The sequence below is a fragment of the Myodes glareolus genome, chromosome 17 (genome assembly GCF_982192425.1).
Source record: "Myodes glareolus chromosome 17, mMyoGla1.1, whole genome shotgun sequence".
NCBI classification, from domain to species: domain Eukaryota; kingdom Metazoa; phylum Chordata; class Mammalia; order Rodentia; family Cricetidae; genus Myodes; species Myodes glareolus.
The window spans coordinates 41,107,920-41,125,002 of NC_142042.1; the positions used below are offsets into that span (position 1 = coordinate 41,107,920).

At 42.1% G+C, this 17,083-nt stretch overlaps 1 protein-coding gene across 1 annotated transcript in view; it reads left to right on the forward strand.

The window, feature by feature from the left end:
* Cdc14a (cell division cycle 14A) overlaps positions 1-17,083 on the forward strand; it is a 161,491-nt gene that overhangs the window by 141,932 nt on the left and 2,476 nt on the right. The gene's annotated exons all lie outside the window — the stretch shown is intronic.

Here is a 17,083-nt window from a genome sequence, read left to right on the forward strand (position 1 = left end):
TGAGTGATGTGGTGTGTGTGTGTGTGTGTGTCTGTGTGTCTGTGTGTCTGTGTGTTCATGTGTAGGCTCTCAGGATTCATCTTTATTACAAGCTTCCTTTCTAAAGTTGATTTTTTTCTACATTCCATATGCAATTCTTGCATGTATAAATTTCCATGTCTGATTTTTATTTCTATAAAAAATTTCAACATTATCTTAAAAAATTTTAACCTTTATATTTATATTATGTGTACAAACACTTTGCCTGTATGTATATGTGTATGTATGTAAGTATGTATGTGCACCATGTGCATGTAGTGCCTACAGAGGCCAGAAGAGGGCGTCACATCGTTATTTTAGATTCTGTTATAGATCAGGGTTCCAATTAGTTATCTACCCCCTCTTTGACCTGATTCTAATCTGATTCTAATCCCTTTATATACACTGAGATTTGTGTCATAAATATGGAAATCCATGGGTCGGGGTAGGGCTGGGTGGAGGTAGGGGTTGCAGGGTGGGCACTAGATATGAAAGGACGGTGTATTTAAACTTTTACACTGTGTCCACACATTTTGTGCTTGACAGAACGAACTGGGCTCAGCCAATGTTTTCACACATTGTTTTGCGTATCAGCCTCTTTTTTAGAACTGACTGCGGATCTTTGTATTTCCAGGAAAAGTGTTATGTAAATAATTATACAAACAGCTCATAGATTACACTGCTAAAGGCTTGTGCCATCCACACTTGAAGTTTGATGCCAGAAGCATCAGTGAATTGACAAAAGTCTTATATAAGTTCTGGGATCCCTAGTTAGTAGGGAGAAATGGGCTACCCATTCTCCTCTGCTAACTGGAGCCTGGGGGAAGGGGTGGGATTCTTTGCACAGCACTGCTCCCTCCTGCACCCCATGATGTTTCCCTAAGTGAGCTTTGGCCTCATTCCACACTAAGCTGCTTCTTTTTCCCTTCCTCCTCCACATTCTGCTTTTTGGCTGGAATATGGTGACTTTCCAGTAATTATAAAATATAGGCAACTGAGTTGCCACTACCCCTGCTTCTTCCTTTGTCATTGTAAAGAAAGGCATTTGTGACCAGAATTGGCAGTATGGCCGCCCTTTCCTCCCTCTCAGCCCAAGAGTAAGGAAGAAGCAAGCAGGTTCCCTGTGTAGGCCTCCCTTCCTTTATCTTTGCCTCAGGAGCCTCTGTGACCCCCTGCCATGTGAAAGATTAAGTTCGACCCTTGATGGCCAGCTGGTCGCAAGTCAAATGAACATGGAGGGCCCCACTTCATGCCGTGATAAGGAGGGGCTCGGAACTGCCCTCCTTCAGTGTATGCCAAGCTTTTCTGTGGTACTGGCCGCAGTCCGTACTGCGGAAGCTCAGGCAGTGCAGGACCCAAGAACAAGGAGGACGGACTCACTCAACACAAGTGTTTTAGGGGACATCAAGCACTTGCCTCTGCAAACAGAGGGCCCGAGTTCAAATCCCTGGAGCCCATGTACAGCTGGACCGCAGTGCACGTATGTACAGCAGGACCGCAGTGCACGTCTGTAACCTCAGTGTCCCTGTGGTGAGATGGGTGGCAAACAGGAGAATTTCCAGGAGCTGCAGGCTAGCTAGCCCGGCCTCCACATCCCAGCGACCTATGACAAAGAGGCTCTGTCCCGGAAACGAGGTGGAAGGTCAGGACAACACCCAAGGTTGTCCCCCTGACTCCCACGTGCGCCCGTGGCATGCACATCCCACCCCACCCCACCCAGCCCACTTGAAACTTCTTAGGTAAGAAAATGGAGTCTGCGTGGTAATCGCCTCCCTGTTCCTTTAAGAAAGACCCAGAAATTCTTGGGGGATGGGTGTTTAGAGGGAGTCTAATATTTTAAAAGCTACAATTAGCATCTCTTTTGAAAGCTGCAATTGCTCGCTCGCTTTTTTTTTTCTTTTTTGCTGCAGCTCAGCCCCCAGAAAAATGTAAAAAATGATTTCCTTGTTCTGTCATTAAAATTCTTTAACACGGAAAACAGGAATAAATGTTAAGGCATCCTTGTGGTTGTGGCGGAATGCTGAGAGGTAGTCAGATGTCAGTTTTATTATCTTGACCTCTGGGATTCGTCTTGTCTCTACCGTCCAGTGCAAAAGCACCAGGCTTCCCGTTTGGTGACCTCCTTACTGTAGAAATCAGTTAGATTCCTGACTGAGAAGTTTTCAAGTGCTTGAGGAATGGGGGGCATGTGACGAGGGTGTGGGTGGGGTGGAAGTGTTTCATTAAGTTGAAATTGCTTGTGGTATCTGTCTTGAAGATTTGCGCGGTTATATTTTTAATGACACTTTTCACTGAACTGCTGTTCGTCACCCTGTCCTTACCTGACCCCCAAGCCTGTGTTCCGGCATGCTGTTTCTCCCATAAGCTGTTCTGTATCCCACGTTGGTCCTCCATGTAGCACTTCTCAGGATGGTGGATTTGTCCTGTAGGCTCTAAGCACTGTGGGAGCGGAGATGGTGGCACCTTGATTTCCATGGTTACATGCCTGGATCCTGTTATACAGTAGGCACTCAGCAGGCATATATTGATTGGATAGAAGGATGGATGGATGTTTAAATGAATGCGTACGGTAAGAATGATCACTTCTGTTTTATGTATAGAAATCTCCCGGGGCAGAGAGAATAAATTTTCGCTCAAGATTGTCCTGCAAACAGACAACAGAATCATAATTTGAACCCAGGGCAGCTGAAATCCCCCAAGCACAGTATTTGGATGGCTTTATGCTGTGTATATACTGTTACAGGGGGATTAAAAGCTAGGGATTTCGATGATAGGTAGTTAAACAACATTTCATTTTTTTCCCCAGTAGGCCAGAGGAACTGTGAGGAATAGCTAGTGTTTTAGTTAGTTGGGTTTGGGGGATGAATAGGAGTCTGGGGAGATCCTAGTGAAGGCAGGAAGGCGGGGAATGGCCGCTCCATGCAATGGGGAAAAGTGGGGACAAAGTCCCACCTGACTCTTGTAGTTGAGTTCTTAGGTTCTGAAAAGAAGTTTACCTGGGTTCAAATTCTGTTTCGGACACCTTTCTCTTTAATGGAAGTGTTGGGCAGCTTGTTTAACTTCTCTGTGCCCCAGGGAGAAATTGTAATTTTAACAATCAGGGGCAAATCAAATTTTCTTGCTTGTGTGAAGCTTGAACAATATTTCAGGACTGTTTAAGATAAGGAATATATAAGGGTTTTTTTTTGGTAAATTTTATAGAAATATGTGGCTGTGACTTTGATAATGGCTGGTGATTTACAGGATGTTTGAGCTGATGTCACCATGTCCGTTGTAGTCGAATGGCTACAGTGTTTGAGAAAAATCCCATTACGTGTTATGCAATTGTTTATCAATATTGCATGGTGGTTGTCAGCTATTATTGCTAGTATTGCTGAGCATTCTTGGGACAGCCGCAGGCCTGCATGGCTGAAGACCAGGGTGGGAGGTTAAGCCAAACTAGGAAGTAGAAGTAGGGTAGGAGGTGTGGGGACTTTAAAACAAGAAGAATCAACAGGATTGATGTTTTAGTTGTACAACTAATGCTTTTAAAGTATTATTATAACTTTTTTCTTTTGAGAGAGGCTTCTTTCACTGTGTATCCTTGGCTGGCCTGGAACTCGTTCTGTAGACCAGGCTAGCCTGGGACTCATCTGTCTCTGCCTTCTGAATGCTGAGATTGGTGGCATGTGCCACCACGTCCAGGTTAACTTTTTAGTGTACCAAGTAATGGGTTTTGTTGAGACATTCTGTATGTGTCTATTTCTGTACTTTGCTCACCTTCATGCCCTCGCCAAGCCTCCTTGTTTCTCCTTCTTTCTCCCTCTTCCTTTCGAGTAGTTCCTCTGCTTTCATGGTGTGTGTGTGTGTGTGTGTGTGTGCGTGTGTGGGCATGCATGTGTGCGTATGCATGTATGTGTGTGTGAGCGTGCACATGTGCGTATGCATGTGTGTGAATGTGCACACATGAGTGTATGTGTACATCTGTGCACGCATGAGTGTATGTGTGCATGCATGTGCATGTATGCATGCATGCATGTATGTGTATGTTTGTGTGTATGTGGGGCACAAGACAGAATATAGTTTTTCCTTTTTCTTCTTTACCTTCTCTTGTTCCCTCCTTCCCAGCAATGCCCCCCTCCTTTCTTGTCATATACATGCACATGTATGTTGGTATGTGCATATTAAAACCTAGATTCCACATATGAGACAAAATGTGACCTTCATCTTTTTTATTCCAGCTCAACATTGTCTGCAGTTTCATCCGTTTTCCTGAAAATGGTGTTTTCGTGCTTTGTCTCTAAGTCAAACTGCGTTGTGCATCTTCACTACATCTTTATCCACTCACTAGTTGGTGGGCATCTAGCCCAGTTCTGTGTCTTATCTTGTAAACATGGGTGTGCAAGCATGCCTGTGCCGTGCTGACCTAGAGCCCTAGGAGTGGTATAGTGTGTCGTATGGTAGTTCTACCAGGATCCATAGTGACCACCCTAATACCATCCTGGTTGTCTTAGTTTGCTTTCTGTTGCTGTGGTAAACATGACTAGAAGCATCCTGGGGCTTGGAGGGTTTGTTTCAGCTTACATTTCCAGGTAAGAGTCTCTCACTGAGGAACTCAAATGGGGCAGGAACCTGGAGGCAGGGGCTGATACAGAGGTCATGGAAGGGTGCTACTTACTGACTTGCTCCTTGTGGCTTGCTCAGCCTGCTTCCGTATGGTACCCAGGACTACCAACCAGCGCAAGGGTGCCACCATTCATAGTCTGGGCCCTCCCACATCCATCAAAAAACAAAATTCTGCACAGGCTTGCCCACAGGCCAACCAGTGGAGGCATTGAGGGTCCTTTTTCCAAAATGACTTTAGCTGTTGTCGGCTCGACATAAAACTAGCCAGCACACCCGCCACCAGAGGATAAGATGTCCCTTCTAGCCTCGTTGACTTTTGTTACTTTTTGTTTTCTTGATGACAGTCATTCTGACTAATGGAGTCTCTATGTAGTTTTGATTGTCATTGTGTGATGGCTAAGGACGTTGGACATTTCATGTATGTCTTGTCATTTGTATTTCTTTTGAAAAATGTCTGGATGGTTCATGTGTCCCTTTTTCTGATTGGATACTCTAGGGTTTTCTGGTTTTTCTTTTTTGTTGCATTTTTCTGGATGTGGAACCCTTGTCAGATGTATAGCCGACAAAGATTTTTCTCCCCTTCTGCAAGTTCTGTTTTTTTTTTTCAGCGCAAAACTCTTTAGTTTAATGCAATTCCATTTGTCAATTTGCTTTTTCTCCTGAGCTATTGAAGTTCTTTTCTGAACGTCCTTGACTATGCCTGTGGAAAGATCTGCTGGAGATACCTTCCGCACCTGTGTGGAAGGGAGCTCCTGGTGGAATACCTGGAGACGTGTCAGAGCCCTCTGCCATGCTTAATGCCTGTGTATGTATAGTATGTTTGTGTGGGCACACATGTGCCGTAGCATTTGTGTGTGGAGGTCAGAGGACAACTCCACAAACTTGGGTCTCTCTTCCTTTCTGTGCATCCCAGGGATTGAACGCAGGCCATCTCTCCTAGCCCTATATTTAGTACATGAAAACTTAATCACATCAAAATAAAATTAGAGTCCTTAAATAGGCACTTTAAAAAATGATGTTCAAGCATGCAGTGTTGTAAAATAGTGCGTGTTATCTTTTAAAAGATGTACATGTTCAGTCACAAGACTTCAAAGAAATTGTCATTTTCTGTTTTGGGCTTCACATTATTGCCGCTTTGTGGGGACATCCCTTCAGAACAAGAGGCTGAAGCAGTGACTGTCGGACTTCTAAATTTGATGAGAGTGTTTGGTGAGACGCTTCCCTGCAATTAGATCTTCTGGAAGCTGCTTTGGGCATCGCCTACTAAAAGATTTTTGTTGATTTTTCTAAAATTGTGGCCTCCATTGAACTTCTTAGTTGTCCACACAAACGTTAATTGTCACATGTCTCTGGAATACTGCTCTGGTGAAGGCTGTAGGTTCCATCAGAAATGGAATTCATTGTTTCTAGAATGTTCCCAGTACTCTTGGTTCTGCTGTTTCCTTATTCCCTTTGCTGTGTTGACATCTTTTATGATTTTAACTCAGTCTCTTTTACTTTTAGCTTCTATTTTAGTTTTCTATAATGAGCTGCTTGGTCTCCGTTGGATTTCTGCATCTCTTTTGCCCTGTCTTGTCCCCAACTGCTGTGGCCTTTTGCATTCTTCCTGCACTGTATTCTCATTCACTCTTGGCTTCAGGAAGCTATTTCTCCAAGTCCTCTGCTCTTTTCACCAGTTTTTCTTCTTTCAAGATTTTTGTTATCTTCTGGCTCCTCCCTCAACAAACTGAACTCACCCAAGTGCTTTCCCTTTCAGCTTGTGCGTCTGTCAATGAATATCTAGTACTTGTACTTGGTTCTTATTGACATAAAGCCTTGGTTTTCTATATACGAGCATCAGTATTTATATATACAATAATATATATTATTGTAATTTTAAATTTACTTCTTATAGACATTTTATGAGGTTCTTGAATTTCAGAGTTTTTAATATGTTGCTCAGACACATAAAGTAATGAAAAGTTGACAAACCTACTTGGTTTCAGGTTGGAAGGAAAATGGAAAGGAAATACATACTTCTGACTTTTCCTGAGTCACTGCCATTGCTGCCTCCTCACCCCCCATCTCCTTCTCCTCATCTTCCTCTTCCTCCCTCTCCTTACCCCTCCTCCCCCTCTTCTGCACTCCCCCCCCATTTTTGACACAAGGTTTTACTGTGTAGCCCAGCCTAACCTCCAATTGTCAATTTTTCTGCCATTAGCCTCCCAAGTGGCAGGATGGCAGGCATGTGCCACCTTGCCTGTTCCCATGGTTAGTGCCCATTCTTGTGTTAAGCTGGGTAGGACTTTCCTTTGGTTGTGAACACTCTGGGTGAGCAAATTGAGTAGCCAATGCACCATTAGATCTTTCTCTGGTCTACCACCAGGCAGACTGTAGGTATATTCTAGACATAATTGATACTTAAGTAAGGCTTGGAATAAGATAAATTCCAGACTTGTTCATAACAAGTTTGGTGAAAGTCTGAATGATTGGCAAGTACATTAAAGCATATTTCATTGTTAATTTGGAACATTGGTGATGACAATGATGTGCTACTTATTGATTTACTGCTCCCAGTAAAAATTTCTTACCGCTCAGTAATGTATAATGGGTTTTCCTAATTTCAGTTTGATTCCCTTTCTCTGTTTTGAAAATAATGACCCCATCTTCACTTTAAATATGATATTTAGTCATTGAATCATTGTGAATCGTTTACTAAAATAATAAATGACAAAGCCAAAGTTGAAATTTATTAAATATTTTTGAATTCACATTTATTTAATTGAATGTTAGTGTATGTAATAGTGAAGGTGGTTCTAGATTTCTAAACTTCTATTGTCTTTAAATTGCTGTGATTATTTTTTTCACCCCTCGTCTTTGTTCTGGCCTTGCTTTGGAGTGATATATTTTTTTTCAGTGGAGAGACACTGAGACATTGGTAATAGTCAGAACGTGAACTCCGTCCCAGCATTAAGTCGTAGCTTTGGCATCTGCTCAACACTGCTGCACATTTGGTCCCCTCCCAAAGGACCCGGGCATGTTATTTGTGAAGGTATCCCATTGTTTCATGGTCAGCAAGGTGCGGGCGATGCCTTTAGGTTTGCATGCAGCTTTTTCTGTAGTGTTTGCAGATGTACCGAGCTGTGATTTCAGTCTCCGGTGCTAAACAATGCTTTACATTAAGCTGTCTGGATAAAGCCTGCCAGCTGTTTGCGTCTCTCCATTTGATAGCACTTTTCAAATACAAGATTTGCGCTAAGTGGCAAAGTTTATTTTTAAAAACGTATGGTTTAAAAAAAGGTGGTTTGTATTCTCTTAATTGCTTTTATTATGAAGCTTAAATTTACTTACTCATTTTTCTCATCCTCTCTATTTCTTTTTTCTACCTTGTGGTACTGAGGACTGTTTTAGAATCTGTCACATGCTGGGCAAGTGCTCTGTCACCAAGTTAGTTATATCTTCAGCACTTTCGTGCTTTATGTTTTTAGGAGCAGGTCTCATTAACTCTGTAGCTCAGGCAGCCCCTACTTGAACTTGTGATCCTCTAGAGTAGCAGGGATTAACGGTCTGGGCTACGTGACCTAACTGTATCTTTTTCCTTGTGTAATAACAACAATACCGTTAGGTGTCATTCATTTTTATTTTTTTTCATGTCTAAGGAGCCAGGAATAAAAGAAAGTACTTTTCATATGTTTATAAAGTTTGACCAATCAGAAACATTCTACCTAATGTATAGTATATATCTTCACTACGGAGCTCAGTATTGTTTCCTTGAAGCAAAGTCAGAGACACACATTGTTTTCTACCAGTCTCATTCATGCATCTCCTGGCTCAATTCATCTTCAGACTCCATTCCTAGTCCTGCCACTGTGTCCCCACTGCCAGCTACCACTTAAAATATCCACTTTCTAATTTAAGACTGTAGCACAATTAATAAAAAGCCAGAGACAGATATTGGGGTTCAAGCTGAAGAGCAGGAAAGTAAAACAGTCACCCCTCCAGAGAAGTCTTACCTCTACCAAGGCTGAGTGACCTGAGCCTCCGCCTCTTCCCATTTTATATTCACCTTTAGTGCTGGGATTAAAGGTGTGTGACTCCCTAGTACTAGGATTAAAGGTGTGAGCCACCACCACCTGGATCGGTTTCTGCATTGACTTTGTGTAGCCCAGGGTGGCACTGGACACACAGAGATCCCTCTGCCTCTGTCTCCTGAGTTCTGGGATTAAAGGTGTGTGCCACCACTGCCTGGCCTCTAGTGGCTTAATTTTGCTCTCTGCATTTCAGGCAAGCTTTATTTATTAAAACATAAACATCACTGCGTAAGACTGTGTCAAAGGCTTGTAGGATGGGTTGTATTGTAAGAAGATTTTTTTCTTTTGCTTTGAAATGTATTAGTTTCCAAGCACATCCAGGCAGAGACTTACGACACTCATTGCTGTTTGTTCTCCTTGTGTTCTGATGGCTTTATTTTGTTTGCTCGCTATGGAAAATTCTGCTATCATGTTTTAGATGTTACTTTTCTGCCTTCCCTTTGCTTCCTCCCTAAACTTTGGAGAGAGACAGATAAAGCCTCCCATCCAGTGTGCAGCTACCAGCTGAAAGTACACAGCGTGCAGCAGCTACACAGGAGAAAAATGAGTCTGGGATGTTTATGCGGAAGCCCGTCCCTGCAGCTTCAGTACTTCCGACCTTTTTAATATTTTTAATCCTGAGCTCAAACTAATACTGGGATTGAATTCCTCTTTTGTTTTCCAGGTCCTAAGTGTCTTTTACAGTATGTGCTCTCGAGTGTATACCTCTTTATGGAGTGCGATGTAATGACTTCAATGGCCTCATCTTTTTTAACCTAGCACTTCTGATTCCTTTGTGGTTACAGTAACATGCTATGGTTTTTTGTTCTCTCTCTATGATCTTGAGGTTCTCAGATGCTCAACCCTCTCCCTGATGCTTTGCATTTCTGCCTAGGAGACTTTGTCTTAGATGTGACTTTGTCAGTTCTCAGTGTTGCCTTCCTTCTGTGGTGTATGTAGCATTCTAGTTGACAGGTTCACACTGTGTGTGTGTGTGTGTGTGTGTGTGTGTGTCAGAGGTTCATGTTTGGAGTCTTTGTCATTCTCCACCTTATCTTTTGAGGCAGGGTCTCTCACTGAGACCCTCCCTGATTTGACATGACTGACTGGTCTGTAAGCTCTGGGGATCAGCCTGTGTCTGCCTCCCCAATCCTTGGGTAGCAGGTATGCACCCCTGTGCTTAGCTTCAGTGCAGGCACTGGGGGTCTGAGTTCAGGTCTGATGTTTGTATGATAAGCACTTTGCTGTGGCAGCATTTTAAAAACTTGTCTGCTTTGCTTTTCCTTCATCTAATGAGTTTCTCATCTTTTTTTGAAGTTCCATTTCATTTTTTAATTGATGTATTCATTATGTCTATTTATGGCATCCAGTGTGATTATATTTTTGGCATGCTGTCATATTAGGATGATTAGCATACCAACTGCCTTGGCCATTTATCCTTTCTTATGAGTTCTGCTGATTTGTGGGGTCCTTTGTCTAGAAACTGGTCCAAATAACCCAGGCTCCTTTCTTGGTGAGCTGGGCCCAGGCTTTCTTCTCAGGCATAGATGTAGGGATGAATAAGCCCTGGTCTGTGGATGGTGGCCCATCTGGGAGAGCCTGAGTCAGCCTTGGCTTCCTGCCTGGGGATTTCATCCCATGTGTTCTTGAGAACAGAACAGCTGGCCACCTCTGTTTATCTCCAACTCTGTAGTCAGTGGCCTACCACTGAGACTTGGTTTGTTTCCAGGTCGCAAGGATGTTGATCTTGCTTTGCGCCCTGCAGTGGTTTTGCTTTCTTCCTTATATCTTACAAATATTTAATTTGTCCATGGAGGGGTTTGTTTGGATTAGAGCTTGTGCTGGTCTATCTTGACATTAAGTTATAACTTTCCATTGTAGGGCCTTTTGGCACTTAGCCAATCAACTTTTAAAGATCATTGCCCTCTGCTTGCAAGCACTAATCTCCCGATTTTGTCAATCAGTTCCTCACCTTCTTGGACACCTGCTCCTCCTAACTACCATTGCTTACGTTCTGTATTCCCAACCTAGACAGCCTTCCTCCTTCCTGCCACCCAGACTCTCCTGTGCAGCTTTCCTTGGCCACCTTAACTATAGCCATCATGGCCTTTTCCAAAGTCATCCTATTTTCTAATTTTGTCTGCATCATTCCTCGCTTTCATAGAGAGTTGCCTACCTCATGGTTATAGACCCTGGACCCTTGCATCTAACATCCCTACACCCAGCTCACGGATGTAGTACTGACTGGTAAAACTGAAGTGAGACAGACATATCAGGTAGAAAACATGACATCTAACTTTTGGGTATCTCCTATCTAGCTTTGGGATATGTTTACCTATTTGTTGTAGGCTTATTTATTATATAGTTTTATAATTTTGCATATTGAGTAGGTTATTTCTTTCAGATTTTGAAATTCTCTTTCATTCCCCATTCTCTGACTCTTTATTTCTATATTTAAGGCCTCTTTTTATTGCAACCCCCCCTCTCATATACAGGAGGTGTTCACGTCGAATGTGTGTTCTTGCACAGATAGCACATTGTTATGAAGCCGTTGAGTCTGCCACAGCTGCCGCTAGATCCCATCAGATCTTCCCACGAAGTACCTGTTGCCAGTGTCCTTCTGTTCTCACCTCTGCTATGAGAGTTGGTGTTTATGAACTATTCTAGACCCTCTGTACTTTCTTCTGCCACGAGCAATTCTTACCTCTAATTTTTCATATACTATGTCCATATTAGTTTCTAAAACAGAGTTAATCAAGTTGTATTCATTTGGCGTTGTTCAAGGGTTCTGTCTGTCTATAGAGACAAGTCTTGATCTCTTGGCTCAAGGTTCCTCCCCAACATCCCTGTGTCTTGTTGTCTGTGTCTTCTTCAGTGGCTGTATTCGGTGTCTTGGCATCCTGTATCCATGCCCTGATTGTGCCTGAAGCTGAGCACATGACATTCACTCTGTGTTTTTTTTTCTTTCATTTCTGTGACTGGTTTTATATTTCCTGACCTGTTGGCACAAGTTCTTTGGATGGCACATCTGTGCCTGATCCAGGTGGTTGCTTCTCAACTCTCATCCAGTACTTCACACACCTGTCACTCACTGTCACGTAGCCAAGATTTTCTCTCTTCTGCTGGCTTTTGAACTGCTCAGGGCAGCTTTGTTTCCCGAAACTCCACAATATGCCTAACCAGTCATATTGAACTAAAAGTCGGGTACTATCTGTGCTCATGCTAGTAAGTAAATGAGCCTAGAAGGTCACATACCCCTGTTAGCCTTGCTCGTGCGTGAAACACTAGTCAAAAGAAAACCAAGTTTTCAGTTTTAACATCAATATACAGTAATCTGGAAGTTGTCTATTTTTTGGAGGAATATGGCTTTACCAAGATAGAAAATAAATTTAAAACGAGCTTGCATCATTATAATTTTGGTGTTCGGATGAACTGAAAACACTCATGTCATGGTTGACTGAGTCAAGCAGGGTGTCAACAATCTGTCATCTAACAATTGAACTCTTTGTGATTGTTGAAAAGCCTATATTAAATTCTTCCAGAAAAAAAGACTCTATTAAAAGCCATGTAGGAAGGTAAAAGAATATTTCACATCATGTTTTAATTAGCCAGAATTGTCTTCTTACAGTTTGGGGCTCTTGGAATACATAAAGGACACAAGGAAAATGTATATACCGTTTTCAAAGCCAATTTTACCACAGCACTTTAGGCTTTTTGTGTTGACATGGTGACCACAAAGCCTTCTCCAGCGGTGTTTCAGCTATAATCCCAGAAAAGTTTGCATTGCGTCACTGGGAACGAGCTCTTTAAAGTGTGGAGAAACCACATTTGTGGAAATATGTATAGGTGTGCACATTTTGCCTGTTAATTCTTAAGCAGTAAAAAAAAAGGCTCAAGCGATTATAGAGACATGGAAAGGATATGAGGGGACATAAAGGAGATGTAGATTAAAATTCCCCTGGTGTTCACGTGTTCAATACTTTGTATGCAAGAGTATAAAATAAAATCCTCTATTACCAAATGTGTAGTTATCTTAATTACCTAAAATGTTAAACTAACCTCCTCTCTTTGCTTTATTTTTGGCTCTATAGTTGGAATTCACACTGAGGATAACAAACAGACCAGATTTTTCTTTCTTAAGAGGCTCAGGGAAATAGATACATAGAAATTCAGAGTAGCAAAAGGGCCACACAGAAAGGCTCTGGCTTCCCGGGAGCTAAGCTTGAGAGCATTTGTAGAAGTCACTGGAGCAGAAGATACCTCCTTACCTGTCTACTGTCAAGGTGTTAATCTTCTGTCATCTTTTCTTATTTGTTGCTTTTGACAGCCAGCTTATGGCTGTATTTACTGTCTGTACTGTAAGTATATCTATAATTATGAGACATTTTTCTGCCACAGCTAGGTAGCTGGGTTGTTTAAGAAAGAAACGCGCTCCCCACCCCAGAAGCGCTGAAACTTTAAAGTTAATATGTACATCTGCCAAAACAGATTAGAAACAAATTTCCAGAACAGAACAAGCAGTCTTGATCTCTTTGCCTAACACTTTGTTTTATAGCAAACTTTCCCTGCTTTCAGGGAATGAGACTCCTGGGTGAAAGCTCATATTTTGACATAAAACACTTTGAGGCTGAAATGTCAAGCAATTAAGTTTAACCTTGTTTCCCAAGTCGAACATTGCTGCTTTATTTTATGGTATCCATACTAGAACAATGCCATGTATTCATAATAGACTTGATCTAGTCTGAGAGCCTCATAGAACTTACTGATCAAATGAACCCCAGATTAAATGTCAGTTATATAAACACTAGCGAACATAAAATAATTTTTATACTTCAGGTCTCATGACCACCTCCATTATCTTCATCATTATCTTTATTTATTTATTTTTGAGACAATGGCATTGATACATGAAAACATCAAAAAATGCTGAGCAAACAGAATTAAAACATCATTTAGCCAGAATACTCCAAGTATGGATTTGCTTTTGAGATAGGGTCTCTCTGTGTTGTCCTGGCTGTTCTGGAACTCACTGTGTAGACCAGGCTTTCCTCTAATTCACAGAGATTCTCCTGCCTCTGCCTCCCTAATTCTGAGATTAAAGATGTGGGCCACCACATCTGGCCATGGGAATGTTTTTTTATAATGAATCCCTTTTTATTCAGTTCTGATAAAAAAGAATTTCAAAACATACTATCTCCTTTAATGTGATACATGAAATATCTGTTTTAATTTATATAACTGCGTTCTTATCAGGGTGAAAGAGCCTGCTAGCTGGAAGAAGTAGTGATTACAGGATAAATGTCTGCCAGGCTCCCAGACTTCAGATTCCATTGTGGACTAGTTGAGCAGTCTGGGGCAAATAACTTCACCGCTATGTGCCACAATTTCCTCATCTGGGAAATGGGCAGTATGAAGGACTTATTGAGTAAATACATAAAAGATGTCTAAACTGTGTCTGACGTATAGAAAAGTACCCAGTGAACATCTCAGAATAGATGGCCTGCCAAGGAATGTATCTAATTTATTAAGAACTCTAAATGGGTTCTTCTTCATCTGGCTTAATAAAGTTAATGGTAATTATAGTGCTTTTCAAATACAAAGTACCTTCTTATTATAAAAATTAAAACTCTAATAGCTGGCTACTATCTTCGTTACATTAATACTGGTTGAGCATCCCTCATCAGAAATGATTTTGAATTTTATTTGCATACACACACACACACACACACACACATTATGTTTACTGGGGTCTGCATATAACCAGATTATGTGTGCTCTACAACTTAGGATATAGTGTGAAGGTAATACTGTGCACTTTTGGTGTTGGTTCTTTGTTTCTTGTGTCTGTGTGTTGACTTTCTCACCCTATGAGGTCCCTGTGGAGTTGCTACTTATGTGTAGTCAGTTGTAGCTTTTGAAGTCTTTTGGAGTGTGGACTGCGCTCCTGTGACATACGGACAGTTGGAAGACATTCTGGACAGTTGGTCGTCCTGCAGCTGTCTGCACAAGAAGCCTGAAGTCACGCTTTGCTATGGTGTACATTCCGTTAAACTAGCAACTCAGGAGGCTTTAGGCATCCGTCATCTGTGCCGAGATCCCACATGCAGTGTACAGGAGGCTTTTCTTCAAGGTCTCCGTGGTCGAGCACAGGGGGGGACCCAAGAGCGCATGAACCCTGATCTCAGTCTGTAGGCACTCAGTGCTTCGGAATCTAGTGTTTACTGCCGTACACTGTTCCTCCTCTAGAGAAAAGGCCTTGGAAGCATTAGCTGCGATTTCTTGAAGTCAGTGTGTCTTGTAGACTCTGTCCGGTGTTTCTCTTTCCCCTTTAGTCATTAAGGAGTTTTATTTTTAGACTGAGAATGAAAGGAAGTTAATTTCTTACAAAACACTGAACTTGCAATAACTCGCTCAACACATTTTTTACTGATCTTTTTTATTGTATTCTTTTAGCTTTCCTTCTACCCTATGAAGAAAGAAACCATGGGATATGATCTGTTCTGAGAACCTTAGTATTGAATTTTCATCCTGCTCTGACTAATATGTCTATAACTGTTTGTTGGACAAGTGAATTGGCAGGACCAAAGGATTGTTTGCAAAGCTTGGCAGAGCCATTTCAGCAGTGTAAGGGAGCAAACTGGGTGTGCAAAACACAAAGCAGGAGGGACTGTGGCAAGCTATGTTTAAAACTGGACCAAATCCCAGGGTCTGTGGGCCTTTGCTATACAAAAGCAGAAGCTTTAGTCGGGAGGCCAGTGAATGCATTCTGCATGCGAGTAACAGAAATCTGAGGTATTCTAAACTATTTCCGCTTTCCAGATCAGGGAGCTAGGAAATTAAACCTATAAATACACACCTCAGTTCACGACATGCACCTGATGTCTGAAGGAAGTTTCCTTTCAAGCTGTTTGCTGTATTCTGCACTGACTGGGAATGGACGAATCCTGGACTCTCTAAGAGAAGTCTGCCAACACAACTGTGCTGTTGTAACCTTGTAAGCTATTTTAGGAACCCTAATTTCTGTTGGTGAGAGCGTTGGCAACTTTCCTAATTGGAGCAAAAGCCCAAGTTGAACGTTCTGGAATGCACAGGGTCTGGAATGCACAGGTGTGGTGTTCTCGCTGCCAGGGAGACACTTCCCTGGCTGTGCCTCTGACTCTGAAGTTTCCAGACTTCAGGAGATGCAGGGAGTGGGGAAGCAGTTTGGGCAATGATCGTCAGTATAGCTACTGCTCAGCCTGTGGGTTTGATCACATCAGCCCACCCCACAGGACATTTCCTCTGTGGGATCACCACTTATATTATGTTGCTTAATTCTTATCGTCTCCCTTCTCTTTCGAAACTTTGCTTTAAGCCAAATCCAAAGAAAATCAGCCTACAAAGACCCTGTTCCCTTTTCTAAGAGTGCTTGACGTTGGGTCTCTTTCGGCCCCGAGAGCCGCCCCTCTTTCTTTTCCTCCCGTTCTTTGCTGGTGGTACACAGTGTTCATTTTAGACTGTGCACATAGCTATCTTGTTAAATAAATATCTCCATCTTGATTTCATGTGTTATGTCAGCGGGTTTCACCTTTTGTGAATAAGGATCATAACTGCCAACTTGGGTTAAAACTATTTAGTAAATGGCTATTGATGCAGAATAAAGTTTCGTTGGACTTCGAGATGAACAGTTAGCTTTATGTTTTCATAAATTTTTTGGAATTGCTCTTTGTCTTTGTGTGTGTGTGTGTGTGTGTGTGTGTGCGTGCATTACTGATAGCTGTATCATCACCAAACTGGACCCCGTCTTGAAATTAGTAAGATCTATTAATAAAATACTCCTGTTAACAAAAGACTGCAGTTCAGATTGAAAAAGTATTGCGGGAAAAGAAAGCATCCTGCAGAGAACCACGTGGGCTTTGTTGCTGTAGGCATTTGATGAGAGGAACCGTGCAAAGGGCTCTTACCGCTCAGAACCGATCCGTATTCTCTGTGGCACCACTATGTGCTGCTCAGAAACAACTTTGGTGAGCTGCCCGCTGCTTTTATGCTTTTCCTGACTGTGTCTGCTGTCCTGGCATTCTGACACGTGCCCCTCACGCCCCTCTTATGTCAGTGTCCCCGCTGCTGTGGAAGGATCTGAATTGTTCACCCCTGCTCACCGGCTGTGCGGTTGTCACAGGACCCTTGTGCTCATCAAGCCTTTGGGTCCTCAGATGAGATTCCAAAGCCAGTGTGCTTTGTGTTCCCATAATGGAAAGGATTTATAAGTATTTATTAAACTTGGGCATTCTTAAGGACTGTCTTTAAGCGGCTGCTAATTCTGTTTGATAAGCTGTACATGCCACTTACGTGTATTAAGTAAAAAAAAAATCCCAAGTTTATTCTAGTAGCTCCCAATTAGTTACAACTATCATTTATTTAATATTTTTGAG